The sequence below is a fragment of the Ornithodoros turicata genome, chromosome 1 (assembly GCF_037126465.1).
Source record: "Ornithodoros turicata isolate Travis chromosome 1, ASM3712646v1, whole genome shotgun sequence".
In the NCBI taxonomy this organism is placed as follows: Eukaryota; Metazoa; Arthropoda; class Arachnida; order Ixodida; family Argasidae; genus Ornithodoros; species Ornithodoros turicata.
The window spans coordinates 219,001,883-219,026,632 of NC_088201.1; the positions used below are offsets into that span (position 1 = coordinate 219,001,883).

A 24,750-nucleotide genomic window follows, 5' to 3' on the forward strand; every position below is an offset into this window, starting at 1 on the left:
TCGACGGGGAACATATTAGACCGGATCCGACCAAGATTGCAGCTATCCAGGAGATACCATCGCCAAAAAACAAGAAACAGGTCTAAAGCTTCCTAGGGATCGCCAACTACTATCGGCGATTCATCAAAGACTTTGCACGTATTGCCCGACCCCTGACAAACCTCACGAAGGAGGGTGTGCCATTTGCGTAGACAGCCGAGTGCGAAACAGCTATGGCAAACCTTAAGCAACGCCTTGTCTCTCAACCTGTGCTCTGCCACTTCGACCCAACAAAGCCGACGGAAATTCACACGGACGCCTGCGACTATGGTATTGGCGCTGTCCTCGTGCAGAGGGACGGTACCGAAGAACGTGCGATGGCCTATGCCAGCCGTCACCTTAATCGAGCTGAGAGCAACTACAGCACTACGGAAAAGGAGTGCCTTGCTGTTGTGTATGCCTGCCGCCAATTTCGACCATACATATTCGGCAGTTCGTTTACAGTTGTGACCGACCAGTCCAGCCTCACCTGGCTGATGAATGTGAAAAATTCCAACGGACAACTCATCCGTTGGTCCCTGCTCCTTCAAGAATTCAATATCACGCTACGCCATCGAGCTGGTCGAAAGAATAACAACGCTGATGCCTTATCCCGCCTTCCTTATGATCCAGCACCGGAAAGTGATGAATCTGTCCTACCGCTTCTGGTCACGGATCAAGGGAACATTGCGGAGCAGCAGAGAGGAGATCCATTCTTGGCCAGAATAATTCGACATTTAGAAAACCCGGATGACCCGGCTGATCGGAGGGTAAAAAGAACAGCCAGGGCATTCCGGATGGTCGACGGTGTACTCTACCGTAGAGCAAAGAATTAAGAAGAAACAAGGCTCGTGCTGGTTGTTCCAGGGTGCCTACGTCCCGAAATACTTCGAGCTTGCCATGTTGATATAACGGCAGCGCATTTGGGTATCAAGCGCACCTGGAGAAGGTACGAAGCAGATTTTTCTGGCCGAAGATGTTTTCCGACGTTACGAAGTACGTCATGGGATGCAAGGACTGCCAGACACGGAAGGCTCCTCCTCTCAAGCCAGCTGGGTTCTTACAACCCATTCCTCCTGTTTCACGCCCCTTTCAGCAGGTTGGAATGGATTTCCTGGGCCCCTTTACGAAGTCTAGGAACGGTAACCGTTACATCCTTGTGATGACGGATTACCACTCTAAGTTTGCGGAAGCCGTTGCTACGCCGGCAGCCACTGCATCTGAGGCGGCAAAGCGGTTCATCGGAAACATCGTGCTGAGACATGGCGCCCCGGATAAATTAATCACGGACCGTGGGCAGCACTTCGTGGCTACGATGATGAAAGGAATACTCGCGCTGCTGAAGACAAATCACGCGACCATGACGGCCTACCATCCGCAAACAAATGGACTCTGTGAAAGATTCAACAAGACGCTTGTCGATATGATAAGCATGTATGTGTCGTCCAACCATCAGGACTGGGATGAGTTTCTTCCCTATGTGTTGTTCGCCTATAACTCGTCACAGCAGGAGACGACAGGGCACACGCCATTCTTCCTCCTGCACGGATACGAGCCTGCATTTCCTATTGACGTGGCCCTGCAGAACCGTTACAATGAGCCTTCCTCTCAAGATCCGGAAATCATACAACAGCGGCTCCAGCTTGCACGGGAAATCGTCGCTGAAAGAGAGAGACGCACAAGAGAAGAACAAGGAGCGCTACGACCAACGTAGACGGGGCCACAACTTCAAGCCTGGAAACTTCGTCTATGTTTGGTCACCGCCGAGGTCAAAGAAACAGACAACAAAGCTCCTTCATTGCTATCATGGTCCATTCCGCCTCGTCCGGCAAACAGCCGAGAACGACTGGGAAATTGAGAACAGAACCGGTAGGAGAACTGACACTGTTAATGTTTCTCGTCTGAAGCCATATTACCCGACGTGGGAATTACGGGAAGAATCAGAAGGCAATGAAGCTCCGGAGTGAAACGAAGGTTCCAACCACGGCAATGTAAGCGGCAGTGAGGATGAATCGGGTGATGACGAGTTCTTCAGCGCTAACGACGCGTCGGACGACGAAGCGGATTCCCGACATGCGACTAGCCTTCCGCAAGCGCGCCCAATTGGGAACTCAGATTGCCGACCTCGACGTCACGCGCGACGCACTGAGCGCCCAGACTTTTTATATTATTGAGTATTGGACAGGAGTTATATTGTCGTGTTTGAAGTGTACCTGGTGTTTGATTGTTATAATTACCTCTGCAGAAGGCTTACTGTGTAGAGTATTGATTTGTACTCAAGCTGCCTAAGAGTGGGGACACTCTTTCTGTGTACGGGGAAGATGTCGCGCCATACTAAATTTATACTTATACCTGTATGGTATTTTTGAGAGTACAATTCCAATAACCACATATTCAGACAATTCCACTATCATGACTTACTATATAACTGTTTGCCAACTGTTTGCCAGGTTTGCGTACCTAACTCTTTGTTCAACTTTCGCCTTTCCCGCCAACGACATTCTCCTCCTTTCGTAACTGTAACGCGAAACCACCTTCCGGCGCGCACTCACTCCCCAAGTGTTTGTTTTGTATATATTTATTTGAATAAAGTATAACCTCCGCAGTGGTACCGTACCATGCTCTGGACCTATATAAGCAGCGTCCTGGGAATTGGACATATACACCGGAGCAGTTCATGCAAATCACCTGGACCACAAGCATTGGAAAATACTTGGGTATTGCCTTCAACGGGCAGGGTACCTCAAACATGTGGTGGACACAAAAAATGAACCTTCTACGTGGAAGTCTGGTCCCCTGGCAAAGCAGATACTTGTCTTTCTGCAACAGGGCATACGTTTGCAATGCAGTGTTGTACCCTGCTGTACTTTACGCAGCTCAGTGTACTAGCATTGATCAACGCTTCCAAGCCAAGTTCCACAGGATTTGTGCGACTTTCATTTGGCATTCGTCTATGGAAAGCATGAGACGTTCAAACCTCTTCCTTAACCTGAAGCAAGGTGGCATAGGCCTCGTAAACCTAACGATCAAGATAAGAGTGCAAAGATTCTTTTACTTCAGAGAACAGAAAGATCCGTTCCTTAGAGCAGCACTTCAAGTTCTAGGCGGCGTATACCTCAGAAAGTGGACAGTAACATCTGAAGATAGAAGCCACCACATTCACTCTTTAACTTTCTATAAAGAAATAGCAAGTGCAATATCCTTTTTTGAGGACCTCTTCTCACAGGATTATCTCGTATCCGTTTCAAGGAAAAGACTGTATTGGGACACTATAGCTAAAGTTACGCCAACTCCGTTGTATAGACAGTGTAAGCCACCCTACGGCTCACAAGACGTGCTCAGGAAAGTGAGGTTAAGGATCCCAACAGGGTCAAAGGATTTCTTCTTTCGGTTCCATTGGGAGGTCTTACCGGTTAAAACCTGGATGCGACGGAAAGGCTTCATAGTTCCCTGGTCCCTTAACTGCGTTGTGTGCCCCGAGGAAGAGGAGACTCTCATTCATGTGTTCTTGCTGTGTAAAAGAGCCATACAATTTTGGGGTGCATTCAGGAATTTCATTGACGTGGACTTGGATCTACATTGGACCCGCATGAAGTTTCTACATTTTGGTGACACACTGGACAGTTTTTTAATTCTTGCACTACATTCCCTCTGGAGCTATCGCATGGACTATGTTGAATGTCGTGAAGGAAACGGAACAGCGTGGGAGAAGTTTGTGCAAAAGGTGTTATGGACAATTACTGTGCTACCAAACGAGGACTTGGTGGGATTGTGGGCCGAGGTCCAAAGCAAGATCGAACGCGGTGAAGGCAACCTCAGTTGACAGGTGTATGGTAGGAGAGTAGCAACTCGTTTGTGAGGCGGAAGCCAGCAAGGAACCGGAAGAAATGTAGCGTGGTTTTACATATTTTAGTAATAATAAAAACGTTCAAAAAAAAAGGTTCAGAGGTAGAATACTCGCCTGCCACGCGGGTGGTCCGGGTTCGATTCCCGGCCGACGCAAATTTGTCCTCTTGTAAGGGAAAGACGCAACGGTAGAGTGTTCGAGCGAGTCCGAACTCGTAATTCTTAGCTTTTTTGTGTAAGGGGACTCTCTTGAAGTTGGCCAAATATACCACGAAGAAACACCCATGTGGCGTCGGTGGTTCAGAGGTAGAATACTCGCCTGCCACGCGGGTGGTCCGGGTTCGATTCCCGGCCGACGCAAATTTGTCCTCTTGTAAGGGAAAGACGCAATGGTAGAGTGTTCGAACTCGTAATTCATAGTTTTTGTGTAAGGGGACGCTCTTAAAGTTGGCCAAATATACCTCCAAGGAACACCCACGTGGCGTCGGTGGTTCAGTGGTAGAATACTCGCCTGCCGCGCGGGTGGCCCGGGTTCGATTCCCGGCCGACGCAAATTTGTCCTCTTGTAAGGGAAAGACGAAACGGTAGAGTGTTCGAGCGAGTCCGAACTCGTAATTCTTAGCTTTTTTGTGTAAGGGGACTCTCTTGAAGTTGGCCAAATATACCTCCAAGGAACACCCATGTGGCGTCGGTGGTTCAGTGGTAGAATACTCGCCTGCCACGCGGGTGGCCCGGGTTCGATTCCTGGCCGACGCAAATTTGTCCTCTTGTAAGGGAAAGACGCAACGGTAGAGTGTTCGAACTCGTAATTCTTAGCTTTTTGTGTAAGGGGACGCTCTTAAAGTTGGCCAAATATACCTCCAAGGAACACCCACGTGGCGTCGGTGGTTCAGTGGTAGAATACTCGCCTGCCACGCGGGTGGCCCGGGTTCGATTCCCGGCCGACGCAAATTTGTCCTCTTGTAAGGGAAAGACGCAACTGTAGAGTGTTTGAACGGGTCCGAACTCGTAATTCTTAGCTTTTTCGCGTAAGAGGACGCTCTTGAAGTTGGCCAAATATACCTCCAAGGAACACCCACGTGGCGTCGGTGGTTCAGTGGTAGAATACTCGCCTGCCACGCGGGTGGCCCGCGTTCGATTCCCGGCCGACGCAAATTTGTCCTCTTGTAAGGGAAAGACGCAACTGTAGAGTGTTTGAACGGGTCCGAACTCGTAATTCTTAGCTTTTTTGTGTAAGGGGACGCTCTTAAAGTTGGCCAAATATACCTCCAAGGAACACCCACGTGGCGTCGGTGGTTCAGTGGTAGAATACTCGCCTGCCACGCGGGTGGCCCGCGTTCGATTCCCGGCCGACGCAAATTTGTCCTCTTGTAAGGGAAAGACGCAACTGTAGAGTGTTTGAACGGGTCCGAACTCGTAATTCTTAGCTTTTTTGTGTAAGGGGACGCTCTTAAAGTTGGCCAAATATACCTCCAAGGAACACCCACGTGGCGTCGGTGGTTCAGTGGCAGAATACTCGCCTGCCACGCGGGTGGCCCGGGTTCGATTCCCGGCCGACGCAAATTTGTCCTCTTGTAAGGGAAAGACGCAACGGTAGAGTGTTCAAACTCCTAATTCTTAGCTTTTTGTGTAAGGGGACGCTCTTAAAGTTGGCCAAATATACCTCCAAGGAACACCCACGTGGCGTCGGTGGTTCAGTGGTAGAATACTCGCCTGCCACGCTGGTGGCCCGGGTTCGATTCCCGGCAGACGCAAATTTGTCCTCTTGTAAAGGAAAGACGCAACGGTAGAGTCTTCGAACTCGTAATTCTTAGCTTTTTGTGTAAGGGGACGCTCTTGAAGTTGGCCAAATATACCTCCAAGGAACAACCACGTGGAGTCGGTGGTTCAGTGGTAGAATACTCGCCTGCCACGCGGGTGGCCCGGGTTCGATTCCCGGCCGACGCAAATTTGTCCTCTTGTAAGGGAAAGACGCAACTGTAGAGTGTTTGAACGGGTCCGAACTCGTAATTCTTAGCTTTTTCGCGTAAGAGGACGCTCTTGAAGTTGGCCAAATATACCTCCAAGGAACGCCCATGTAGCGTCGGTGGTTCAGTGGTAGAATACTCGCCTGCCACGCGGGTGGCCCGGGTTCGATTCCCGGCCGACGCTAATTTGTCCTCTTGTAAGGGAAAGACGCAACTGTAGAGTGTTTGAACGGGTCCGAACTCGTAATTCTTAGCTTTTTCGCGTAAGAGGACGCTCTTGAAGTTGGCCAAATATACCTCCAAGGAACAACCACGTGGAGTCGGTGGTTCAGTGGGATTCTACTTCCGATAGCGCAAGCGAAAGGTTGTGGGAAACATGAGCTCCGTCGGAGCGGCCAACACGGCTAACCCTAGCCGGGATTTCACCGAAGGACAAACGGCAAGTCAGACTTCTACCACGTACAGACTTCTTCTGCCTACGTTGCCGACTGGCAATATTTCCTTTAACACCATATTTCTGCATGCGGATCCAGCTGGAAGGCCTTACCGAGCCGACGATTTTGCGGAAGGGGTGTTGTCAATTATCGCGAAAGACGATGTGGCCCAGTTTGGGGCGTATCTTTATAATCACGTGTGGGCTTTAACACTGCACTCAAGGCTGCCGAAGGAAAAGCTTGTGGCGGAGAAAACTATCACAGTGAAGAACAAAAAATGCCTTATCCTGGACCCGAATCAGAAAGAAGTTCGTCTCTGCGTGCACTGGCTCCCAATGCATGTACCGGATAACGCAGTAACCAATGCTCTAAGCACCTATGGACAGGTGGAAGAAATCAAAAGGGAGATATGGCGGTCGACGGCGTTTGCCGGCGCTGAAACGACAACGCGTCAAGTTTCTATTGTGCTGCGCGACGGCGTCAGTGTCGAAAGCATTCCCCACCTGATGGAGATTATGGGTGGTCAGGTGCTAATCGATATTCCCGGCAGGCCACCGCTCTGCTTACGGTGTAAGAGAGTCGGCCATTTTCGGAAAGCATGCAAGGCTCCGTGGTGTAAGATATGTAAAGGCTTCGGGCATGAGGCAGAGGACTGCGTCAGTAGCTACGCTTCTAAAACAAGAGCAACAGTGGGGGATTCGTCAACGACAGACCTCATGGATGTCGAAGAGTGTACACAAGCGAGAGGCGCCGCTGGAGGAGTAATTCGTTGTGAGGAAGACATCAACAATTCCAAGTGCGTTTCCGAAGACAACGCCACCAGGAGCGACACCATCCTAAGAGATGGCTCTAAGAAGAAAGACGGAAGTAAGGAAAATAGTGCAGAAGCAGCAGAGGTACCAGCTGGCGGCAGCGACGCGACGACGAGCTACCACGACGCGGAGAACGACAACCAAGCGAAAGCGATTGACGTCAAACACCCAGATGGCCACGGCGAGACTCGGCATCAGGACCACACCGAAAAGTTCGACCACACCGAAAAGAGTGGTGAAAATTTATCAGAGGTTGAAGGAAAAGTCGAAAACCTCGTCGGAGCCGCGGATACAACGTCTTCAGTAAGCGACGGGGGAAACGAAAAAGGGAAGGGGTCCGAAGGCGGACGATCCGACCTCAAATGGAAAGACTCAACGGCAAGCCACAAGAAAGTCAGATACACTCCGACGCCAATAATAACGCCTGAGGAGAGGAGACAAAGACTCCTAAAGGAGAAAGGCAAACAGTCCACGGATTTCAAACTCTCAGCACAATGAAAAGAAGACTGAAAGTTGCAACCTTAAACGTCAACAGCCTGATCCGACACGAAAGAAAAGCCTGGCTAAGAAACGTTCTACTCGAAGAAAGCATCGACATCGCATGCATACAAGAAAGTAAAATATCATCCATCGAGCAAGAAACGGAGTTGGTGAAAGCCTTTCAGCGCTGGTTCTTCGTACGGCATGCAACTGGTGTAAATGGAAGCGCGGGAACAGCGATAATGATCAGCAAGAAGAGTAAGATCACCGTGATAGACTGCGAGTTGGAGCAGAATGGACGAGTGGCGTCAATAGACTGTTTGTGGAATAATAATGTCATCAGAGTAGTTAGCATCTACGCCCCGAATGAAGACGCGGAGCGAAAACTTTTTTTTGAAACAACCATGGATCATTTCACACAAACCGACAGCAGACTTGTGATAGCCGGCGACTTTAATTGTGTTTGTCGCCGACAGGATTGCACGTACAAAAGGGAGAAGACAGACAGTAGCGTGAACGAGCTGAAAAAGATCTTGCAAAATAACGACCTACAGGATTCTGCGATAGGGATAGAAGGGAGGACGACATTGTTCACCCACTGGCAGGGCACGTCACATGCCAGACTCGACAGAATATACGTTTCCGGGGAGCTTAATCAACCAGAAAACGAATACAAGGTAGTCCCAATGGCCTTCACGGACCATGCGATGGTGATCGTCGAGCTCGCAGATGATAACAGTAATCGCGCTCGACGTCGTAATCAATCATGGAAAATGAACGAGACAATATTAGAGGATGGAAAGTTCACAGAAGAGATAAAGTGCATGATTGCCGATTTGAACAGAAAAGAGATAGACGCGCCAGCGTGGGAGATCTTTAAGCAGCAGGTCCGTCTCAGGGCAATCGAGATTGCTGAAATTCGAGCAACGGATAAGAAAAAAGAAATGAAAGCGCTAAAAGACAGCCTGCGAACGATTTTACAAGAAGAGGAGAAGAACCCGGGCCAATTCGCAGACGACATCAAAGCAATCAAGCAGGAAATACTACAGCGCATGCACGAACGCTACCGAGGAGCGCAAGTTCGAAGTAGGCTGCTGACGATTCAACGGGATGAGGTATAAACGAAGGTGTTTCTTGCACGAGAAAGGGAGAACGCTAAGCGAAACGAAATTTTGAAGCTACGGACGGAGGACACCCTACACGAAGGTGCGGAAGCTGTGGAAGCGGCCCTGTATGATCACTACCGAAGTCTTTTCAAGAAGGACAGCTGTCTTGTCAACAGAAATTCAGAGCTATTCAAGAACATACCTAAGATAACGCCAGAAGATGCAGAGAAGGCTCAAGGGACATCACGCAAAGAGAAATCAAAGACGCAATCAAGAAATTATCACGGAACAAGGCGCCGGGGCCGGACGGGCTGGGCTCAGCGTTTTATAAAACTTATGGAGAAGAGCTCTCCCCTATCCTGGAAGTGGTTTTTCAAGACATTAAAAAACGAGGCCTTATGCCACCGTCATTGAGGAAGAGTCATATGGTCCTTATTCACAAGAAGCCTACTCAAGGTGGTGAATCGTCCGTGTCTGACCTGCGCCCCATAAGCTTATTGTGCACGGACTACAAAATCCTAGCGAAGATTTTAGCACGACGGCTCGACAGCATGCTGTGGAAAAGCGTAGGCTGGCACCAGACCTACGGCATCAAAGGAAGGTCTATTTCAACGAATCTTCACATCATGAGAACGATCTGCGAATTCGCAAGGGTAACGGGAGCTTGCATGGCCGTGCTGCAAGTTGACCTAAAGCAGGCTTTTGACAGGGTGTGCTTGGAATTCCTATTTGACCTCGTAAGCTGGGTAGGCGTCGGACAAGATATGGAAAGCTGGCTTCGAATTTGCTACAATGACATCTCAGCCCAACTAGTCATCAATGGAAATATAGGGCCGAAGTTCGAGATAACCAAATCAGTGCGCCAAGGATGCCCTTTATCGGCAATCCTTTTCTGTTTGTACCTGGAGCCACTGTGCCGACTCATTCTAAGGAGCACCAGCGTTAGCGGATTGAAGCTAGGTCAGGAAGAAATCAAGGTCTTGGCCTTCGCGGATGATGTGGCGGTTATCTGCCGCGACCCAGATCAAGTAAAGGCCGCTCTGCAAATCTGCGATACTTTCTGTCAGACATCGGGAGCCCTAGTCAACATGACGAAATCCAGATGTTCCTTGCTAGGAGAGTGGGAAAAAATACCCGATAACCTTTTCAATCTGGAATGCTCCTCGGAATTGGGAAGTTACTTGGGCGTAAGACTCGACCCTTACACAGAGAACGACGAAAGATGGCAGAGGAAACTGGATTCACTACACGGAAAACTGCAGCCGTATAGGGGAAGAGAGCTATCACTCCTGCACCGTAGCTTCATCTGCAATACGGTCCTTTACCCATCTGTCTTCTACTCCGCTCAAGCAGTACCGGTGGATACCATTATAGCACAGCGGTTCCACAGAATATGTGCCACCTACCTTTGGGGGTCCAAGTTTGAGCGCATGCGAAGATCAAACATCTATTGGCCGCTCGAAGCTGGCGGGCTAAGCGTCATCAACCTTGAGCTGAAAGTGAAGGTGCAACTGTTCATGTATTTTCGTGACCAAAACAAGCCCGAACTTCGCGCTGCTATGCAGAAGCTGGGATCAGGACATCTGCTGCCATGGATGGTGACGACTGAGCCCGTCATCACCAGCACGACTGCGCTGAAGTTTTACAGGAACATCAAACAGAGCGTCGCTTTCTTTCTTGAAAGGTACTCGTGGGAGTACCTGGCATCGGTCAAGAGGAAGCAGCTCTATTGGAACACCGTAACAAATGTCTTCCCACCCCCACTCTACCGACAGTCCTTCACAGGAGTAAAGCCACAGGATGTGTTGAAACGTGTAAGACACCTACCTGTGCCAACTGGAACGAAGGATTTCTTCGTGCGCTTCCACACAGAAGTTCTTCCCACGAAACAATGGCTCCTGGGGAAAGGCTTCTTCGTACCATGGCAAGGAAGGTGTGACGTATGTGGACAACCAGAGACATTGCGGCACATCTTCTATGATTGCAAGAATGCAGTCTTATTCTGGAGCGATCTAAAGACGTCTCTGCGTTTAAAGGTAGAACTCACCTACGAGTCACTGAAGTTCCTGCATTTCCAGAACCGCGACCACGCCGAATTTCTCAGTACCATTGTCATAGTAGGACTCCACGCTATTTGGAAGGCCCGCACTGCGCGTGTGGAATGTGACGTCAGAGCCCTATCAGTTGTGACATACCTCAAACAGAAGTTGATGTGGACGCTATCGCTGTTGGCTTCTAACAAATTGAAAGACGAAGATATGTGGGGGAAGTTGGCCTCGACAGTGCAGTGGCTGGATATCAACACCTTCGGGCGCGTGTTTAACAGCAAACTGTGAACGCCATGAACCAGAACTATCGTAGTGTGGTAGCGTGAGACGCGTAGATTGCTGCGAATCTTGCAAAAGTTTGTTTGTTTTTAATTGTCAGGTACATAAGCAGTGTACGATGTGACCCTTACGGTTTTTAGGCAAATAAAAATGCCAAAAAAAAAAAAAAGAGTCGGTGGTTCAGTGGTAGAATACTCGCCTGCCACGCGGGTGGCCGGGGTTCGATTCCCGGCCGACGCAAATTTGTCCTCTTGTAAGGGAAAGACGCAACTGTAGAGTGTTTGAACGGGTCCGAACTCGTAATTCTTAGCTTTTTCGCGTAAGAGGACGCTCTTGAAGTTGGCCAAATATACCTCCAAGGAACGCCCATGTAGCGTCGGTGGTTCAGTGGTAGAATACTCGCCTGCCACGCGGGTGGCCCGGGTTCGATTCCCGGCCGACGCAAATTTGTCCTCTTGCAAGGGAAAGACGCAACGGTAGAGTGTTCGAACTCGTAATTCTTAGCTTTTTGTGTAAGGGGACGCTCTTAAAGTTGGCCAAATATACCTCCAAGGAACACCCACGTGGCGTCGGTGGTTCAGTGGTAGAATACTCGCCTGCCACGCGGGTGGCCCGGGTTCGATTCCCGGCCGACGCAAATTTGTCCTCTTGTAAAGGAATGACGCAACGGTAGAGTCTTCGAACTCGTAATTCTTAGCTTTTTGTGTAAGGGGACGCTCTTAAAGTTGGCCAAATATACCTCCAAGGAACACCCACGTGGCGTCGGTGGTTCAGTGGTAGAATACTCGCCTGCCACGCGGGTGGCCCGGGTTCGATTCCCGGCCGACGCAAATTTGTCCTCTTGTAAGGGAAAGACGCAATGGTAGAGTGTTCGAGCGAGTCCGAACTCGTAATTCTTAGCTTTTTCGCGTAAGAGGACGCTCTTAAAGTTGGCCAAATATACCTCCAAGGAACACCCACGTGGCGTCGGTGGTTCAGTGGTAGAATACTCGCCTGCCACGCGGGTGGCCCGGGTTCGATTCCCGGCCGACGCAAATTTGTCCTCTTGTAAGGGAAAGACGCAATGGTAGAGTGTTCGAGCGAGTCCGAACTCGTAATTCTTAGCTTTTTTTGTGTAAGGGGACTCTCTTGAAGTTGGCCAAATATACCTCCAAGGAACACCCATGTGGCGTCGGTGGTTCAGTGGTAGAATACTCGCCTGCCACGCGGGTGGCCCGGGTTCGATTCCCGGCCGACGCAAATTTGTCCTCTTGTAAGGGAAAGACGCAACGGTAGAGTGTTCGAGCGAGTCCGAACTCGTAATTCTTAGCTTTTTCGCGTAAGAGGACGCTCTTGAAGTTGGCCAAATATACCTCCAAGGAACGCCCATGTAGCGTCGGTGGTTCAGTGGTAGAATACTCGCCTGCCACGCGGGTGGCCCGGGTTCGATTCCCGGCCGACGCAAATTTGTCCTCTTGTAAGGGAAAGACGCAACGGTAGAGTGTTCGAGCGAGTCCGAACTCGTAATTCTTAGCTTTGTGTGTAAGGAGACGCTCTTGAAGTTGGCCAAATATACCTCCAAGGAACGCCCATGTGGCGTCGGTGGTTCAGTGGTAGAATACTCGCCTGCCACGCGGGTGGCCCGGGTTCGATTCCCAGTCGACGCAAATGTGTCCTCTTGTAAGGGAAAGACGCAACGGTAGGGTGTTCGAGCGAGTCCGAACTCGTAATTCTTAGCTTTTTGTGTAAGGGGACGCTATTAAGGTTGGCCAAAGGTACCTCCAAGGAACACCCATGTGGCGTTGGTGATACAGTGGTAGAATACTCGCCTGCCACGCGGGTGGCCCGGGTTCGATTCCCGGCCGATGCAAATTTGTCCTCTTGTAAGGGAAAGACGCAACGGTGGAGTGTTCGAACTCGTAATTCTTAATTTTTTGTGTAAGGGGACGCTCTTAAAGTTAGCAAAATATACCTCCAAGGAACACCCACGAGGCGTCGTCTTTTTTTTTTTGCGAGCTCGTGCGAATCGGCCGGACGCAACAAATATGTGCTCTGATCGAGCGGCTTCTACGGCTAGGCCTAGCCGGGATGATGGATATAAATTTGTTCTGCCAATGATTCCTTCAGGTACTGTTGCCTTGAATACAGTTTTCCTACACGCGGACCCCGCTGGGCGACCGTACAACATTGGTCATTTTAGTGAGGCACTCAAGGACAAAGTGAACCGGAGTGAGGTTACATCAGTTGGTCCCTTCGTATACAATCATCTGTGGGCCCTGACGTTCGATAATGTGGCTGCGAGGGACCAGTTGCTAAGCCTTGGGGAATTTACAGTAAAAGGGAAACGCTGCGTCATTCTGGACCCCCACAAAAAAGAGCTTCAAATCAAGCTACATTGGCTTCCGCAGCATGTACCTGACGAAGCTGTTGAGGCTGCTTTAGACCGTTTTGGTGTTGTGAAGAATATCACTCGAGAACGGTGGAGAGACTCTTTCTTTGCGAGCAGTACAAGTGGAAACACACACCTCAGACTTACACCATTATTCCATCATTTTATAGTTTATGCGATATTATCGAATCATCGCACTTGGGTGCAAAGAAGTTTCCCATATTAAAATTAGTTCCATACTCTGCAAAGGAAGACAATATCATTCATTACGTTTTCCAAAACATGCAGTATTTGAAGCTATTGCATAATGACATAAATGTCATTTTAATTAAGTTGTGTGATGGCTCTGGTCGACCTCTCCACTTCAAAGGACCAGGCAAAACAGCTCAAGCTCTACATTTTAGACATGTATCCTAACGAAATCCCGGAAATACACTACGGTCATGGACTGGGCAACCTTACACCATACTCGGGACTAATGTTTCAGAGGGGCAGTGGATTCCTTAAATCATGGCGCAAGTTTGCATTACCACTCCTGCGACGAGCACATCCATACGTTACTAAGACCGCAATGAATGCAGCAAAAAACCTAGCACAAAAACTCTCAGATGGTCAACATTTGAAAGAAGCCATTAGAAGCAGTGCATCCGAGCTTAAGGCGCACTTCTTAAAAGATTTCGCTGGCGGCAGTGGCAGACGGAGGAAAAGAAGAAGAAAAGACGTCTTTGACAAGCAACCCAATTGGAGCGAGGACTAACTATTTTCGTCAACGCTGGCGTCCGTTTGTCTGACTGGATAGTAAAAATGAGCAGTCCAAGATAGGGCAAAATGGGAAATAAGGCAAGATAACTGATTGCAGTGGGGATAAGTCAAAGCGACACAGGACTGTCCACTTAAAAAAGCTGTTAGAACTGGCGCATCCACATGGGAGGTCGCGACACGGAGTTGTCCAATTTGAAAGAAAACCATTAGAAGCTGTGCATCAGTGCCGGAGGTCGCGACACGGTATCGGATTTTGTACTCGTTACCATAGGTCATGGGAAGATGCCATAAAAAACTGCTTCGAAAAGGAAGAGCCGCGAAACGATTCCATTTCTTCTTAGAACCAGTGCATCGACGCCCGAGGTCATGGCACACTGTCTTCCACCCTGAAAGAAGTGCCGGGGGAGAAAAGCGGAAATAAGTAGGCGACAGATAAATGGCCTGTCAAGTCCTAAAAATAAAACAAGGAAGAGGGTGATACTTGTATTCAGTCGCGAACATTTCACTGGTCAACGTAGTCCACGCCCAGTCCGAATTGGTTTTGAAGGGGGAGTGTGAGCTTTTTCAAATCCCGCCCACTCAAATTTCTATAGAATCATGCGATAATCAACTGTTCTACCCTGTATCGACAATTACAGGCGGCGAATCTACGATTGAATCGAATATAAGCAACTTATCTGATCTCTATCTTGATGTTTCTAGTATGTACATTAAACTAACTCTGCAGATACTGAGAAGAGATGGGAGTGATCCGTATACAAGAACGGCGGATGGTGTAGCCGACGATATTGTATTCTCTGTGAATAACTTGGGAGCTGCAATGTTTAAGTATATTAATGTGTATATCAACCAGCGATTAGTATCGTCGAATTGTCTGACTTCCTACCAATGTATGTTTCATACTTTGCTCCACACCAACACACATCTTCAGTAAACAGTAGATGATTGTGGTATGTATATTTATGATTCAGGTGAACTTGCCGCAAACGATCCAAATTCGAATGTTTCGTTGCTAAAGCACTCATTTCTAGAACAAGGGTTGGCAAACTATTTGAAGTTGTCATGTGTGTTAATACAGATTTGACAGATCAAATTAAGCTATTATTACCGGGATTGGATGTTAGGGTGTCTGCCGTGAACGCCAGGGACATGCATCGCTTATCGACTGGTCCAGGAGAAACGCATCAACATCAAATCAAGATACACAATGCAGTATTGTCATTATGTAAAGTCAAAGTCAGTAACTCAACTTTCCTCTCTAACAAGTCTATACTGAAGAAACATCCAGCATGTTATACTATGCGAGGTTTAGAGAGCAAAATTAAGACATTAACTGCTGGCTCAGTGGATGGAAATTTCGACAATCTATACACCGATCGCATTCCAGATCGGATCTCAAATGGTTATGACACGGACCAGCGCCTACCAGGGTGACTTCAAACTGAGTCCATTCAGTTTTGAGCATTTCAATGTGAGTTCAGTAACACTAACAATTGACGGACATCGAAAACAACTACCATACGATTCGGACAATGACCTATGCAGAGGAAGCTATTATGATTTCCTATCTCAACTGAATAATAGAAGCGTCGAGCTACGTTATCAGAATCATAAAACTAATTCATTCATATTGCATTGGAACCTCAGTGCAGACGAGTCCGTTGGTGGCTACTTTAATCCAATACGTAAAAGAAATTGTAGAATTGAACTTAAATTTGGCAAAACCATTGCCTCACGCCGTGTCGGTTATACTTATAAGTCAGAGCCCCAAGATATTCACAGTCAATGCTGACCTTGCAGTTCATTTGGATTAAATCATGGACGTTCTAGATCTTGAACTACTGTGGGTATTGCTTTCAATGAACCCAAAAACTCTGAGAATGTATCGAGGAACCTACGCTGTCGACAGAGTTTTGCCACTTCAAGAAGAAGGCTTCATTGTCATTAATACGCATCCACACGACGGCCTGGGAGAGCATTGGTTGTTGTACATGATGGATCGAAATTATAGATTCATCTATGCGGACAGCTTTCGTCTACCACCAATTGAAGAGGAACTGCTAGATCTACCCGTTGGCGAATATTGTGACAAGTGTATACAGCGTCTCTACAGCTTCCACTGCGGCCTCTCTGTTTCCGTATTTGCTTCTCGTCTTTGTAAGAATTATCCACTCAAAAGCATTATGTCATTTGACAATAACCTTGTACACAATGACCTCAAGGTAATAAAAATGACTGAAGAGAAATACCTCGTTTAAAACAATTGTCTCATTTTATTTGTTCAATGTACAAGCTCTTTGAAGAATATCATCCAGACTCACTATCTTGCGAGAGCCGTCTTCTTTTCGCTGGACGATGTAGTGTGAATGCTGAATTTAATAATTGCGAAGGATTGGTCTTCTCAAACCGGCATTGATAAGGGTCGGCGAAATCTGTTCACCACCACGATAACGTCTTAACAAGTCACATTTCACGACGAAAAACTTTTGTAGTCTCTTCCTTAGTTGTCCGCGTCTTGTTTTGAGTTGATGCGGTAAACTTCGCAAGATGAGTGTGAAGTCACTCTCAGGTCCGTTGCAATTCAAGTACGAGTTTAATTGCATCAGGTCCTTATACATCATCTACTGTAGAGTCAAGTGAAATCTCTCAGCTGAGCTCATACTCAATCCGAGTTGGGATGGCATCCCAGATATGGTCTGATGTTATGATCAAGCCAGTCTGACAATTTCATTGAAATCAATCCCCCGCAGCCACATTGTCTCAGATGGTCGCCATTTTGTATAAAGAAACTTCTGGGTGGTGTCTTCAATGTTGGCACAATGGGCAAGTCGCCTGTCAGAAGACGCTCGTAATCTAAAACAAAAATCTTCTGAAAGTTACTGGAAAGAGAGGAGAAAAGCTGTAAAATTTGCAGTCCTCCAGGGAGAGTGAATAGCACTCGTCTGTTTTAATCATTGATTTGTGAGAAAATGAGATGGAAAGGATGCCTATTGGTTTTCTTAGTATGCCACTCTATATACAATTTTCGGGCCCGCCCACATTTACTATAAAATAGTGACCCATGGGTTGTTTTTTCCACCTAGTTATGTTGCCCTGGTTGCAGTGCTTGTTTCCTTTGCCAAAAATTTGTTTTGGTGTCCTGCCGATATCTTTGAAGAGTAAGTCTACTTCTTGCTTATTGTTCTTATTTTAATTTACGGAATGTCTATTTTAGTGCCTCGCTGTGGAATCTGTGACATGATTGCGTTGAGGAAATAATTCGTTGTATGGAGCAGGAAGCTAATGTTCCAAAGTTAGATCCTGCTTTGTTTGATGAAGAGTGGGGTTTAGAATTTGATCGAGTTTTGATGATAATATGCGGGCAGATGCCGTGCAAAATCCAGATAACCCAGAGCCTGTTGTGAACAATCTTGTGGAACATGTTTCGGTGGCTCATTCAGGTGTTAGCCTACCATACTTTCCATTCTTTGAATCCGCTGCGGCCTTTGGATGGTACCTTGGACGTTACGTCGTGTTGGCGTCACCGTATGACGACCTTGTCGAAGATCTGTTCGAATACCTGGTACATTACCAGCACGATAAAATTTCCATATTACAACAGCACCCCATACCTTTTAAATTTTACATGCGTGTGAAAGTACTGATGGTGAAGCAAGTTAGCGATTCGATGAGTAGCCATTTTGCTTTTCTAAGTGCAGTGTCACGAGAAATTCATAGTCTCGCGGATATAATGGTTGCGCTAAATGAAATGATTAGCAAGTTAGCACACAACCTGGAAAATTATCAGGGTGAAGGTAGCGGTTACGTCTCCCGGGACGTATCCGAAATCGAATTGAACATAAGCACGATTGAAAAAAAGAAGATTGGTTGTGACACTGTAATTCCTGCCGAATTGAAAAAAAGAAAGAAAACACTCACAAATGTGCCCCGACAACGAGTGTTTTAAATACAATACTTTAGCATTGTTGCAACCTTAAAAATCACATGGAAATGAGTGGAAAACATATCGTAACTATCTGGTGGATCTCGAATCGAATCCCGCAGCTAGAGTCAATGGTGGCCCGACGGTCCGGTATCGTATTCGGAGATTGCAGAATTTGAAGACCGGAACCAAATTGAGATGCATGTGCACTCATATGAGGATGGGAGTATCCACATATCCCGTGTTCCGCGTCTCACATTTAACGATAAAGTGCAATTATTATAATTTGATAATCACTTTTTTGGAATACAGAATTTCAGTACCTTGTTTGGTCGCAAAGAAATCTTTTTGTGAAAAGTGTACTAGGGGATTTACAACACAGGAAAACCTAGTGTCACATAGGAGAGTGTGCAGGAATTTTGAGGAGCTTTTGTTGTAGTTCCCTGAGCCAGGTAAGAATGTTCTAAAATTTGACAAGTTTGGTCACATGTTTGCATTTCCATATATTATCGGACTCGATGCAGAGTCTGTCCTCGACCCTAATACGAATGTGAAAAGTGCCGTGCAGAAGCATGTTATGAGAACCTATGATTCGAAAACACTCGCAAATAAAAAATATTTAGGCCCCGATGCCGCTTCCAGGTGTGTCGACTGCCTGTTACGGTTTCATAACAAGGTGGTCGATATCAGTCGTTGCCCTGCCCCATTAAGCTCACAGACATGTAGAAACATCACACAGAACTCGTAAACATATCGCTGCAACGCACTGTGAGTATTGTGTTGTGTTATTTAGTGGTGACAGGAAAAAGGTTCGTCATCACGATCACAGTCATGAAAGCAGTGTCAGCAACTTTTTGGCTACCATTTGTAATGAATGCAACATCAGTTGTAACAATCATGGCAAAATTCCTGTGCTCATCCACAACCTTCAGTACGACATCAGCTCCTTGTTGCATTGCTTCCATGCTTTGAAGTGGAAACGCCCACCCAAGCTCAGGGCGACGAGCACGGAGAAGATTCGCAATTTTGAATATGGCAATTTCATATTCAGGGACACCACGCAATTTCTAAATAGTTCCCTTTCTTGCTTGGTGGATAGTTTGAAGGTGTCTGAAGGAATGGAGGCATTTAAGTGCCTACAGCAGGTGTATGCTAATGACTTTGCACGTTTAACCAGGAAAGGCATGTACCCTTATTCCTGGATCAAAAGCTTTCAAGTCTACAATGAAGAATGCCTGCCAGCCAAGGATGGTTTTTATGATGATTTGAATGGAACACACATCAGCGATGATGACTATGCTTTTGCTCGGGAAACATATGATCATTTTGATTGCAAGTCATTGAAAGATTATACTTTAATCTATTTGGAATGTGATATCCTGCTCCTGTTAGATGTTATACAGCAATTTAGACAGCTTTCTCGAAAGACATATGGATTGGAAGTGCTGCACTTTGTCAGTCTACCCAGATTCAGTTGGCAGGCTGCTCTCAAGTATACAAAGGCCGAGATCGAGCTGCTTACAGATGAAGATATGTATCGAATCATCCAGTCTTCTATTAGAGGTGGTATTTGCCAACAAGGATTGAGGTATGCTGCTGCCAATAACAAATATTGTGCAAACTTTGACCCGGAGAAACCACAAAGTTACATCTCCTATTGGGATGCAAACAGTCTGTATGCAGGTTGCCAAACATTGCCATTGCCTATTGGGAGATTTGAGTGGGTGCCCGAATCCGAATTTTCGAGTTTGGACATCATTAAACATCCTCAGGATGCAGAGTATGGCTACATTTACATGTGCGACCTCGTCTACCCGCTGGAGCTACACCAGAAGACCAGGTATTTCCCACCAGCTCCAATGAAGCAAAAGGGTGATGAGAGTTCGTTGTCAGAGTATCAGTTGGCTCTAAAAGACCAATTGAATTACAAACCTGCAGCACAGGGTAAGTTACTTCTTACTTGTAATGATAAAACAGAGTATGTTGTACATTATCGTTTGTTAAGTCAATATTGCAAATTAGGTATGCAGGTGAACAAAATTCATAGAGTGTTGAAATTTCATCAGGGTACGGTCTTTGGTCCGTACATTGAAATGAACATTCAGCGACACATTGCAGTACAAACGGATTTTGAGAAGCAAACGTATAAAATGAACCGTAACTCTTTGTATGGTCGTGTTTTACTTTCCCCCATGCGATTTAGATCAATTAAGATAGTATTCACCAAAGAAGAGGCCCAAAGATATAGCTCCTCGAACGACCGCATTCGATTTGAAATTTTGTCAGAGAATTGTGTGTTGTATGAGATGAAGAAAAGGAAGGTAAAATGTAGCTTCCAATTGCAGATTAGTTTTTGTATTCTAGATTATAGTAAGTTGATGATGTACGAATTTGTCTATTGCACTCTCTTTGAAAAGTTGAACTGTCTCATTACCATCATGCATTCGGATACCGATTCTATCATTGGTGTACTCATACGTCAGAGTATGAAGACGAAATCAAAAAGATTGCAGATGATCACCTCGATCTTTCATCCTATACCACTGATCATCTACTCTATAGTAATAAAAATGAAGGTGCATTGTTCCGCTTCAAGGATGAGACTGGAGGTACGATAATTGAAGAGGTGGTTGCTCTGAAAGCAAAAATGTATTCTGTCCGATTGAGTGATGATAGTCAAATTGCTAGAGCAAAAGGTGTTAAGAAAAGTATTGCTCGTAAAGAATTGCATCACAATGCATATAAAGATGTTTTGTTTAATAGTGTGAAGGTAAGTCATCCACAAAGGACCATATGTAGTAAACGCCAATGGATGTATGCAGTGGAAACAACTAAGCTTGCACTTATGCCCTATGATGATAAGAGATACCTCCTTAATGCCATTGAGCCATACCCATATTCCATACCCAGATGGAAGCTGTGAAATTGGTAATGAGTAAATATATTCTTTATTACGTGTATTGTGTTTCTTCTGTTACAGGTCGTGAAGGCTTTTTGGCTGGGTTTTTCTCCATCACTTGATTGGCATCACAATTGGCTTTAATAAATATATTTCAACTTGATTGGCATTACAATTGGCATTAATAAATATATTTTCACTTGTTCTTTTTGTGTATGACCCTTCTTTGTATTTCTCTGCATGTTATAAGCGCGCGGACAACGCCACACGCGCCCGCGCTGGGAAAAATACGCGAACGAACCAGACGCGATGGTGGCGCTGCCCTGGTGGCCATGTCGTAATTTCTCATCCCCACTCACGCCCAACATAATAGTACTACTGACACCCAACTCTACGGTTACACTAGTCGAATAAGAAAACAGGCCTTTAAAAATAACATTACATCTTGTTTTCCTTAGTCTGTTATTCTCATTGGCGTAGTTCTTTCACGTCCGTCCGTCGATCAATCAGTGGAGATTGAGTTCGGCGATCCAGAGATCCAGATGTGGCAAGCCTTCGACCGTCCAAGGGCGAGAAGCCACTCGGCATGCTGGTGTCCTGACAAACAACAAAGGTGTCCTGAATTTTGAACTGGGGTGCGCTTCTTGAAAGACACAACTGTCGCGGCAATCTAGGCAATCTCACAAAATATTTGAAGCGTACATGCTCCGAGCAAATCACATTGCTCACAGACGCGTCCATTCGCATTGGCAGCCGCGAGCAGGTAACTTCTCCTGCACTGCCCTATACCCTGCGTCCTAACCGCAGTCCTACTCTGAGGGACGTGCAACATGTCGCTACACTGCGCAGGCAAGCCTTACGTGTAACATCACAGTACTATTATTGCCGACTGGCGACGGCGAAGGCTGTGATGTCACAACAGCGTATGTTTCCGTATTCGTGGTGCCACTTTCGCTCTTTCTATTATTCTCTTCGCTGTGGAAATTTCGATGCAGGTTCACATCGAGAGTTCCAGACCATGTATGATGTGTTTGAGTTAAATCCCCGGGCTACATAATCCGCGAACGAATGCACCAATCAGAGAACCTTCCTTTCTACGAGTGTCTATACGGTTCCGCCTACAAGCTGCGCACCGTGTAAATGAGTGGAAGGCGCCCATTAATCAATTAGAAATTCAAACGAGTTCCGTGAGAAGACATTAACTTCTAAAGCACAACGCCGTCACCATTATAGGGGTACTTCCCCCATTCGCGACCCTCATTAGGCAACTTTCAGAGAAAAAAAATGCTACAGAATCGGGTCATTTGTTGCAATAAATAATTGGTTTCCGTTTATACATTCTTCTCGTGGCTGGTCGCGGCGAAGCGCGAAAGGACGTAATTGATTGGTGTATAAAGGGTGGAAGAGCGTCCTCTTGCTATTCACCGCGACCAGCGACTTTTTTTCTAGAAAAGATGTCCACTGAAAGTCCCAAAAAGGGCTGCTGCCCATTTTAATGCCGACGGAGCCATGCTTTAGAAGTTATGCATTTCATGAAACTGAATTGAATTTTTATTTAAATAATCAGCGCTCCCTCTCATTCAGACGGTGTGCAGCTTGTAGGCGGTACCGGACGGATACCCGTAAAAAAGAAAGTTATTCGATTGGTGCACCGGTTCGTAAGTTATTTAGGAAGATGATTCAGCTCACACCCTGCATATCCATTACTGCGCGCTGATATCCATCGTTGCTACCATCATCCTTCTATGCCTCCTCCACTTCAGCTTCAGGCCGCCATTCCTTGACGTGGTGGTAAAGAACATGGTCGAACTTTAGTTCCGCCTCAATCATTACTCACTGCTGCGTTATTTGACGCACTGTTCACTTAACGGGACCGGCCGCACGGACGAACTGGCAACGGGTGCGCTGAATAAGTAGAGTACGGCACAAACGGCAATGAGAAAGCAGATAACCTTGACCTACACTGAGTATCATCAGTAACTATTGCTCTCTGCAGGCAATAAAAGTGACAGTCGAGCACATTAATCGCACTATCACGAAGCGGAGCGATGCTACGCGTATGCTTCGGTTTGGCCTTCCCACTGCTTGCTTATAGTGCAGGTGTAGCAAATAACGCGAAGGCAGCCAGGGACGCCAGAGAGCTGCTGATTTCACCCCATTTCCTCGTCACAGTTCATTGAGATGTAGGTGAACAAGTTTTATGTCGTCTACCTGTGCCTCCTATTGGCTCACAGTAAGGATTTTGGAGCTCCTTACAATGTGTGCGACGTAGATCCAAAGACACGTAATCCACGTTCTGTTGTTTAGAGTCGTTGGCAGTCATTGCGATCGCTAACATATCATTACGAATTTGGCGAATCTGTATACGTGTTAAGCTCGCTATCTAGTCTCAAGCATTAGCAGCGAAAATAAGAAGCAAAGAAGAGTCACAGTTTCCTGTATGGTACCGTGAATTCGAGGAAATTTGTTGTCTTTGGACGGTACTGAAGGTGTATCGAAGATGCCGCGTGAAAGTAAGGAACAAATAGCTCTTATTGAAGCCAATCCATCGCAGCATATCACTCCCGATTTGTGAGAAAAACGGGGCGTACGCCTTTTGTGTAGCAATTGAGATGACTGCGTAGGGGTCACATATAGGCCGCCCCTGTTTTCAAGGAATCGACGAAGATAACTATGTCAGTCGGGATAATATAATATAATAAAACGGCACGAGCTAAAAGTATCAAAAGCCATAGGCGTGAAATTCGTCCAGTATTACGTACACAACGCAAGCTAACTATCGGCAGCCATCAATGTAATACATACAAATTGACAGTCGCAATGCTTCAAACGTCTCACACACAACGAAAAAAAAAACACTAGTAACAAAAGCAAGGGGGCCCTTCTTATAGTGACTGGGTAATTTAGTTCAGTACATTCTTCTAAATGAGAAACAAAGTTAGTTTGACGGTCGGAGACTTGTTAGTTGCCAAAAAGAGCTGGGATGTTTATATCGAAACCGAAACCGATACAGACTCTCTCTCCGGCCTCCTGTAATCTATGTGACGTCACAGTTAGCCTCTTGCAGGGCTACATAGTTTCGGGAACGCGCATGGTAACTTGTGTGTGATATGAATGACCATAGCCATCTCCTTCTTCGATTTCTTTATAAAGTACTCGCTTCTGGCAGAGCGGAACCTACAGAAAGGCGCATGTGAGTTATACCTGTGACGTGAATCTCAATGTTGCTGAACCGCTCTTCCGCCGAAGACCGCCGTGGACCGCCGGATTACTCAAAGGATAATATTTGTTTTCTAATTATCTGTAGCTCCTAGGGATGAGAAATGGTGCTCACCGAAACGTCATTGGAATAGGTTGGTGTCGCACTGTTACTCCGACACGTCTTCCTTTTTTTTTCTTTTTGCGGAGTCTCCGATTGATTGCTGCATCGATTAACCTCTCGAGATTGTCACGACTGCGTCGCTACCATCGGCCCCCGATTACTTCCTCATCAGTAACGTCATCGTTGGTCACGGGCAAACGTCATCCGGCTCGTGCACGGAAACCTACAAAACTGAGAAGCACGAGAGCGTGCGCTCCTCTTGGCTGTTTTGGGCCCTCTTCGTGTGTGCCAGAGATTCGGCCTTTCATTAAAATGCAATTCTGGACCTCATTGCCTCTTCAATTTGGGGAAACAAACTCGATCAAACTTCTGTTTTCCGCCTAGTGTTCCAAAAGTAGCGAGAAACTGCAGTCCATGTGGCTGCCCTCCACCTCGCACACTGCGCCGCGAACCAAGTGTCTGGGGTTCAGACATAGATAGATGGAGA

The 24,750-nt window shown here is 46.7% G+C and overlaps 19 non-coding genes across 19 annotated transcripts; all 19 read left to right on the plus strand.

Annotated features, from left to right (window-relative positions):
- Positions 1–4,153: 4,153 nt before the first annotated feature.
- On the plus strand, positions 4,154–4,224 carry Trnag-gcc (transfer RNA glycine (anticodon GCC)). The gene has a single exon. It is a non-coding gene; the product is annotated as a tRNA-Gly (tRNA).
- Positions 4,225–4,345: 121 nt separating this feature from the next.
- Positions 4,346–4,416, plus strand: Trnag-gcc (transfer RNA glycine (anticodon GCC)). Its single transcript has one exon. It is a non-coding gene; the product is annotated as a tRNA-Gly (tRNA).
- Positions 4,417–4,549: 133 nt separating this feature from the next.
- Positions 4,550–4,620, plus strand: Trnag-gcc (transfer RNA glycine (anticodon GCC)). Its single transcript has one exon. It is a non-coding gene; the product is annotated as a tRNA-Gly (tRNA).
- Positions 4,621–4,742: 122 nt separating this feature from the next.
- Trnag-gcc (transfer RNA glycine (anticodon GCC)) lies at positions 4,743–4,813 on the plus strand. The gene has a single exon. It is a non-coding gene; the product is annotated as a tRNA-Gly (tRNA).
- Positions 4,814–4,946: 133 nt separating this feature from the next.
- Positions 4,947–5,017, plus strand: Trnag-gcc (transfer RNA glycine (anticodon GCC)). The gene has a single exon. It is a non-coding gene; the product is annotated as a tRNA-Gly (tRNA).
- A 133-nt stretch (positions 5,018–5,150) lies between these two features.
- Positions 5,151–5,221, plus strand: Trnag-gcc (transfer RNA glycine (anticodon GCC)). The gene has a single exon. It is a non-coding gene; the product is annotated as a tRNA-Gly (tRNA).
- A 133-nt stretch (positions 5,222–5,354) lies between these two features.
- On the plus strand, positions 5,355–5,425 carry Trnag-gcc (transfer RNA glycine (anticodon GCC)). Its single transcript has one exon. It is a non-coding gene; the product is annotated as a tRNA-Gly (tRNA).
- Positions 5,426–5,547: 122 nt separating this feature from the next.
- Trnag-gcc (transfer RNA glycine (anticodon GCC)) lies at positions 5,548–5,618 on the plus strand. Its single transcript has one exon. It is a non-coding gene; the product is annotated as a tRNA-Gly (tRNA).
- A 122-nt stretch (positions 5,619–5,740) lies between these two features.
- Positions 5,741–5,811, plus strand: Trnag-gcc (transfer RNA glycine (anticodon GCC)). Its single transcript has one exon. It is a non-coding gene; the product is annotated as a tRNA-Gly (tRNA).
- Positions 5,812–5,944: 133 nt separating this feature from the next.
- Trnag-gcc (transfer RNA glycine (anticodon GCC)) lies at positions 5,945–6,015 on the plus strand. The gene has a single exon. It is a non-coding gene; the product is annotated as a tRNA-Gly (tRNA).
- Positions 6,016–11,159: 5,144 nt separating this feature from the next.
- Positions 11,160–11,230, plus strand: Trnag-gcc (transfer RNA glycine (anticodon GCC)). Its single transcript has one exon. It is a non-coding gene; the product is annotated as a tRNA-Gly (tRNA).
- Positions 11,231–11,363: 133 nt separating this feature from the next.
- On the plus strand, positions 11,364–11,434 carry Trnag-gcc (transfer RNA glycine (anticodon GCC)). The gene has a single exon. It is a non-coding gene; the product is annotated as a tRNA-Gly (tRNA).
- A 122-nt stretch (positions 11,435–11,556) lies between these two features.
- On the plus strand, positions 11,557–11,627 carry Trnag-gcc (transfer RNA glycine (anticodon GCC)). The gene has a single exon. It is a non-coding gene; the product is annotated as a tRNA-Gly (tRNA).
- Positions 11,628–11,749: 122 nt separating this feature from the next.
- Trnag-gcc (transfer RNA glycine (anticodon GCC)) lies at positions 11,750–11,820 on the plus strand. Its single transcript has one exon. It is a non-coding gene; the product is annotated as a tRNA-Gly (tRNA).
- A 133-nt stretch (positions 11,821–11,953) lies between these two features.
- On the plus strand, positions 11,954–12,024 carry Trnag-gcc (transfer RNA glycine (anticodon GCC)). The gene has a single exon. It is a non-coding gene; the product is annotated as a tRNA-Gly (tRNA).
- Positions 12,025–12,158: 134 nt separating this feature from the next.
- Trnag-gcc (transfer RNA glycine (anticodon GCC)) lies at positions 12,159–12,229 on the plus strand. Its single transcript has one exon. It is a non-coding gene; the product is annotated as a tRNA-Gly (tRNA).
- Positions 12,230–12,362: 133 nt separating this feature from the next.
- Positions 12,363–12,433, plus strand: Trnag-gcc (transfer RNA glycine (anticodon GCC)). Its single transcript has one exon. It is a non-coding gene; the product is annotated as a tRNA-Gly (tRNA).
- Positions 12,434–12,565: 132 nt separating this feature from the next.
- Positions 12,566–12,636, plus strand: Trnag-gcc (transfer RNA glycine (anticodon GCC)). Its single transcript has one exon. It is a non-coding gene; the product is annotated as a tRNA-Gly (tRNA).
- A 132-nt stretch (positions 12,637–12,768) lies between these two features.
- Trnag-gcc (transfer RNA glycine (anticodon GCC)) lies at positions 12,769–12,839 on the plus strand. Its single transcript has one exon. It is a non-coding gene; the product is annotated as a tRNA-Gly (tRNA).
- Positions 12,840–24,750: the final 11,911 nt, after the last annotated feature.